The sequence below is a fragment of the Octodon degus genome, unplaced genomic scaffold (genome assembly GCF_000260255.1).
Source record: "Octodon degus isolate 3935 unplaced genomic scaffold, OctDeg1.0 scaffold00072, whole genome shotgun sequence".
NCBI lineage: Eukaryota > Metazoa > Chordata > Mammalia > Rodentia > Octodontidae > Octodon > Octodon degus.
The window spans coordinates 4,228,146-4,235,403 of record NW_004524648.1 but is presented as its reverse complement, the minus strand read 5'-3'; the positions used below and the strand labels follow the sequence as shown (position 1 = coordinate 4,235,403).

General features: G+C 39.2%; 1 protein-coding gene and 1 pseudogene across 3 annotated transcripts in view; one reads left to right on the top strand and one right to left on the bottom strand.

The window, feature by feature from the left end:
* Nucleotides 1–7,258, bottom strand: part of Ssh2 (slingshot protein phosphatase 2) — a 288,998-nt gene that overhangs the window by 9,361 nt on the left and 272,379 nt on the right. The gene's annotated exons all lie outside the window — the stretch shown is intronic.
* Nucleotides 1–7,258, top strand: part of LOC105742764 — a 41,286-nt pseudogene that overhangs the window by 18,912 nt on the left and 15,116 nt on the right.

Genomic DNA, 7,258 nt, shown 5'->3' with positions numbered 1-7,258 from the left:
GTAGTTAATTCGAAAATGCGCTGAAATATAATAAAGGGGATGAGCATACAGGACAGGCCATTTTTGAGAAGGATCTTTGGATAAGCATCATCATGCTTAAGTAGATACATGGAAAAGCAGGTGAGACAAAGGATGACATCTCTCTACCCTGACTCACATCTGTCCTTTGGTTATTTCATGGAATAAAGGTTTGAGGTGGGGGTGAGAGTCATTTAAAACCATACACTACAGGAAGCACAATTTTGAAAGCCTCAGCTGAAAAGAGAAAGCTGGCAGTATGGTTGGTTGCTTAGTGACCAGGTCACTAAGTATGATGGTATTGGGATTTCTAGTTCAAAATGACCACCATCTTCCCATACCACTACATCAGCTATTAATCCTACATAAGATCTCTATGACTTACAAGCTGATGCAGAGTTACCTAACTGCTGGATGGAATGGGAAACTCAGCCTCAAACCACTTTTCCTGGGATCTGCTCCATAGTCATGCGCTTGCACTAATATGACCCTGTTTGTTGTGAACTGTGCACCTGCTCTCAGCTCCCTGTCTGCCTGGGTGGGGCTCTCTGACTCAGGCCTGCACAGCAGAGTGGTGCATTCTCAAGTAGGAAGTAGGTCAAGCTGTTTCTGAAAGACAAGGCTTAATCAATTAGCTGATTGCAGTGGGGTTTTCACCCTTCCCAAGCTGCATGAACTTCAGCTACCCCTAGGAGGAGACAACATATCACACATCTCAAACAAGTGAGTGGCTGACAGCTGGGATAAGTAAGGCCAAAATTGTATATCACAACTAACCAAGGCCAATGCATTTTCTTATTTATTTATTTTTTGTGGTACTAGGGATTGAACTCAGGACCCTGCACTTGCCAGGCAGGCACTTATTTTATTAAGCTATCTCCATGGCCAATTTTCTTTATAAAGTTTTTATATCTGAATACCCTTGTTTCCTGACTTAAGTATGACTATGTTCTCTAATGTTGATCTGTCACTTCTGAGGATGTTCAAACCTGCATCAACTTCTTTTATTCTCCATGCTAAGATAATACCTGCAATGTGTGTGACTAGAGAGACAGCTCAAGGTAGCTATTCTCACCCTTTTAATAATGTAAAAGAACACTTGATCTTATCAATCAACAAGCAAATGAAAAATTTCTATGATGCCCAAGAATCTGTCAAAGTACAGTTTTTTGATTTGGAGTATAATTTTTTAAAAGTATAGTTCTAAAAAGCAGAACTTTTTTTTAGAACTATACTTTTAAAAAAATTACGTACTATCACTAATAATCCAGGAGGGAATGAATGGTGAAAGTAATGCTAATGGACATAAACAGTACATGTTTCAGAGGAAGTGGCTGACATCATAGCTGTGCTGCCCAGCAGGGATTTCCTTTTCTTCCTGTCACAGATAATCATCAGAAAATATTGGGTTGAGACTCTGGAATGAAACTGACACAGAGGAAAAAGAAAAAATCCAAATTGAAGATTGGTCTAATGGTATTTCTGCCTTCTTCGTTTTCGTAGGAGGATTTGTAGGAAGAGTGGTAGGCAACTGTGATACATCCTCATTATTACCATTGCTTTGGGAACACTGGTACTTCATGTATCCCTTCCTTTCCTGATCTCAGCCCACTAAGAAGTAATTTCCCTCTTGAATTTTGTGCTATTTGTTTCCTTTGTTTTAAAATGTCACATGTTTTGTACTTAAGAATATATAACTTAGTTTTGTACTTTATATAAATGAAATCATACATATATTCTTTTATGACTAATATTTTTGACTAAGTTACATTTTTAAGAATCATTATTGTGTGCAAACGTAATGCACACAGCTGAGTGCGGACTGAAAGCTAGGGTCCTGCCTAGGCCGTTTAGCTACTTAGTGGGATGTTGTCTCAACATAAAAATAAAAAAGGGCTGGGGATATAGCTCAGAGTGAAGATCATGAGTTCAATCCTCAAAAGAAAAAAACCCCCAAAAAACAAAAAAACACCTCACAGAGTCTAATGAATATGTTACAATTTATTAATCTGTCTTGTAATGAACAGTTTTGGTTATTACAAATAACACTGCTATGGAGATTCTTGTGCCATGTATACACCTAAGTTTCTCAAAGCCATTATATATAGGAATGGAAAACATGGGTCACAGTATATGTATGTATCATCAGTTTTATTTGGTAACATTAGACTATTTTCCAGTGAAGCTTGTTTGGAGCGGTGTATTTAATGGGCTATCATTGGTTGGGATAAATTTAAGACATTAGATCATATCTATTATTTTAACGGTTAACTTTTAAATCCAGCTGCCCCCCACCCCCAGACAGGCAGCAAGTAAACAAGTTGCCAAAAGAACTTCAGAGTTGGTGTGTGGCCTGAATGATGCAATCAAATCTCAGATCCTTTCCCCTCTGAAGTAACCTCTGACCTGAATTTAGATTCATGTAAACACACAGACACATATGAGAGGTCTGGACCATTCTGGGTAAAAGTTTGGCTTTTTTGAACAAGAAGGAAATTTAAATGAAGAGATACATAAGACACCTCATTGTCTTTACCCTTTAAAAAATTGTTTTATGTTTGCTAAAGCACCAACTCTTTAAAATTATACAAAGGAAAATGCTGCTAAAAATGGAGTAGTTACAAGGAAATTGTACTGCTTGTGGTTGCTTTTTAGGATATTAGGGAGTCTGTAGAAAAGAAAGAAAAAACATTGTTTATCTTCTGTAAGCTGTGCATTGTCCTACATGATGACAATGATGATTTTTGAGCCAGGGGCTGGCCTGGAACTCACTATATAGCCCGGGCTGGCCTGGAACTCATAGCAGTCCTCCTCCCTCAGCTTCCCATGCACTAGGATTACAGGCATGCACCACCACACATGGCCTATATGTTTACTATTTCACTGAAAGGTACTGTAATTCTTTTATAGGAGTATGGTGGTACACACTTCTAATTCTGGCACTTTTTACAGAGGAAGAGGCAGGAGGATCACAAATTGAGGTCTTACTTGGGCAATTCTGGGAGAGACCCTATCATCAAATAAATAAAAACAAAAAAAGTTGGGAATATGGTGCAGTAGTACAGCATCCCTGGGTTTGGTCCCCAATACTGGAAAAAAAAAGCTTCTATATCCTTTCAAATGTCAATTGGGCTTGGCTGTCACATGACTAGGAATCCATGTCTTTTCATTCTCAGGATCTCTGGGGCTGGCTGACCACTGTGCATCAGCTAACTTGATCTCTATGTCACTATCAGCAAAGCCAGGGTAAAAGTCAGCCCTGCTCCCTCAAGTCCTCGTGGGAGAGGCCTTCAAAGAATCAAAAGTGACATTTCTGAGGACATGTAGTACAAATTCTCCCTGGCTACTCCCAGTTTTTCTTTTTTGCCCTCTTACATTGGAATCTAATGCCAGAAACATGTGGTCCAGCTTGTAGATGGTCTGCTTGAAATCTGAAACTGTCTAGTGGAATATAAATCTGCCAGATACTTGCATGATCAGAGTGTAGAAAAATAAACAGGGCTGTGGAAGTTTAATGAAGAATTTCAAAACACACACACACACACACACACACACGCACGCACACCCTCCTGTCTCACTCCTAACCCACAACTGTACAAACAGGAGAAAAACCAGATACACATATTAGTAATTTTATGATACTCCCTTTTTCAGTCTGAAGAAGAATATTAAATAAGCATTTCCAAGCTTTTAATAATATTTTGAAGGCTTGAAAAGGTCTCTTGAAAGGGCTTTCATTGTTTGGCCTACATCTTTACACTGTAATAAGACTGTAATCAATTCATGAACCACTGTTGGAACCTGGTTTCAGTTTGTAAACTTCTCTTCTAGTAAGAGGCCAAAACACTAAACGAAAGCCCTCAAAGAGAGAGCTGTCACTTCCAGTTCAGCATTTGCTGGGTAACCACAGAGTTGGAAATGCTAGGAACAGGGTTCTTAATTCCTTCAGCAAAGCACCACATGCCTCCTGGGAGAAGATAATGAAATACAGGATGAAAACACCTGGACAGGAAACGGAACTTCTTTAGAAGTAGAATTGAGTGTGATTTTTCTAGGGACTTGACTATCATGACTACCTAAACCACAAGGCTTGACAGAGCTCCAGACAACCACGGAAAACTGGAGATTCTTTTATCTTTGCTGTTTTAAGCAGTCAGATTTTGGGACCAGTAAAGAGTCTGCTGGGCCCAGTTCACCTGGATTTAAAGTACCGAGGTTTCTCAATAATGTACATTACTGTCAGAGGCCTGATTTGGCTGGATAGTCACAGTCCCTGGATTCAGAGAATCCTAGCTCCAGAGGATAAATACAAATATAAATATGTTTTAGCCAGTCTTGGAAATTGTATGGTTTTACACATACTACCCACTCCTGGTCCAACAGTCTGGAGTGCAAGTCTATGGGAAACGTAAAAGGTTATTCTCCTTAATTTAAACATTCTTTTCCTTCAGCCATGTCTGTGCAATTTACTGTAGGTACCTACAAATGTGGCTAACATAGCAATCATGAGGATGGAACCTCAAGATTGAAACATTAACTAAGGAAAGTAGAGCACAAAGATGGAGCACACTAAGTCCCTGATCACATCATTATTAGGCCACTAGAGACTACTTCTGTGTTAGAGGTGATAACAATCTTTTACAACTGTCTGTAATGTGGTGTTAGGGCAGATATTTTTCTCTTTATCCCTGTAAGTCTGATCTTCAGCTTTTATACCCAGTTCTCTGTGCTGAAGGCTGATCAATGGACCACTTCAACAGGTCCCCTTGTCTTCTGACTTCTCCAGGGTTTGGCTAACAAGGAACACTAAGAGGAGATTGGAGTGAAGACACTTAGGGCAAAGATGTTTTTTCTCTAAATTCCCCTCAGGCTAGCTGTGTCCTCAGTGAAGGTTATTGTTTATCTTTGAAGGTTCCTTTTTCTAAGAGTCTCTTTTAAGGTTCTGGTAAATGCTTCCTTTCTCTTTGGATTTAGGAAAACAAACAAGTCTTTCTAATACAAGTTCCGTGATCTGCTATAGTGCAATGCCTTTGAAATTAATCCCTTTATAAAACTATAATCTTAATCTGAGTATGCTTTTCTTATGATTTTGTTGTTGGAGGTATTTTATTACTTGCAGCCCAAAACAGTCTAAGTGACTGCTCTAAACTAGACTCATATCTAAAATCTAGGAAACATCATAATACAGGGGATTCTAGGAATACTTCCCTTTCCACTTTTTTTTTTTTTTAAATTTATTTATTTATTCATTCATTCATTTATTTTGTGTGTGTGGCCAGCTCAGCCCACCAGGGGGCGGGGCTGGCTGGCATGTGGTGCTGGGGGATTGAACCGTGGTCCCTGTGCTTTGCTCAGCCTAGCTTGTTCTAAGTAGGTGCTTTAGACCACTGAGCCATCTCACCAGCCCCCCCTTTCCACTTTTGGTGGTACGAGGCAGTGATTGATGTTAAGGAACAAGCACATACATGTGTGCTCTCTGGGTAACCCCAGACAAGGGAGTTGATGAGAAATAACCCTGAGCAATATACAAGAAACACTTATATTCATTTTTATTCACACATTTTTATTCACAATAACCATGTAGCACAGCTTCCTTGATTTTCATTTCATGGATGGGGTTGGATCAGCATGGGAAATGTGAAGAAACTTTTCAAGATTGCAGCAAAGGGATGAACAAGGAATTGAAACCAGATCTACCGACTCAAATTCTGTGGTTTTTTCCTTCCCCAAGGCTTACCCCCACTACATAAATCAAGCCCAGGAAGTCAGGATGAAATAGAAAAAGAAAGGGAAGAGGAGGGATGATTTCTGGGTTTATTATGCTTTTGTATCTTCATCTAAGATTTTTCTGAAATTCCTTTAATATCTAAGAAAAACCACACATGCTAAAAAAACTAAGCCAACAGCTTGCAGTAGCCTAGGATTCCAGAGTAAATACTGAAATTGGCAGGACATGTCGTATCCTTCCTCTCAGTGGGTCACGTGAGGACATTGCCTAACATCTGTCATGAATGTGTTTGGGAATATATAATATTTATGTGTCATCAAATCCTTAGATGCCTCCTTTTTTTTTTTGCCAAAATGAAGTACTGTGCCCTACTTTTTGATTTAATCTAAACATAATTTTAAAAAGTAATCAAAAATCTGATCCCAAAGATGTACAGAGATTTATTTATTTATTTATTTTTTAAAATAGAGTAGGTTTGAGTATTCTCCCAGCCTCCTAAGAGAGAGAACTCAGATGACATCATGCCAAATGCTGAGTAAAAGGGAGGGATTTTTTTTAGTGGAAATCATGTTATTTTGTGGCCACATTTTCACATTACTTTAGGGGGTGGACCCTCTGCTGGGATAGGCTGGAAAGCTATTTAACATTTTGTCCAGGGGAAACACAGTCCAGATTCAAGAGTCAAGACCAAGTCATGAGACTTGCTGGAATCAAACCCTGGCAACAGCTTCCACTGCTTCTGAGCAGCTGTGCTTTTACCCTAGCAGACTTACCTAAACTGTGTCCATGTGGAAAAAACAGTAAAATCTGGCAATCCAGATAATTCCAACATGTGGAATCTCAAGAAACTGATCGTTAAATCATTTAATATCTGATACTTATTCCCAAGAGCAGCTGAAGGGATTTTTCATCCCCAAATGGGTAAGGATGCAGTGAATTGATTACTTATTTTAATAACTACCAAATTATTATTGAAAACAGCTGCCTTTTATCGATACAGGAAGATAGTCAAGACCAGCAGTGGGTGGAAAGGCAGGCTACAAAATAGTTTCTGTGAAGAAACCAATCATCAAAATATGTGATAAAACCTAGAGAAATAGGTAATGCTAACTGCTGCCTGTGAGTATTAAGCTTATATTTTTTCCCTTTATAATTTTCTGCATTTTTGCAAACAATATACATAAAACTTCATTAAAAGCTTTTCAAAAAAAGGAACCAACTCCCTGCAAAGAGGCTAGAGGCAAGACCTGCCCAGATGATTCAGGAGCAGAACATCTTGCCAGAGTGACACAAAGGGTTCAACTCTAACGGCTGTAGCAGAAAGAAGTGGAGCACAGCAGCCAGATCCAAGAAACACCCACCTGGAGGAATCGGAATTTCATAGATCTGGACCTGGTACTAAGGTAATAACACTATCTAAGCCCTACACCAAAGGTCAGAAGACAGTGGTATACAAAATGACAAAGAGAAGGAACAAAATGCAGTCTCAGGCCCCGAGTCCACCCAGTACAA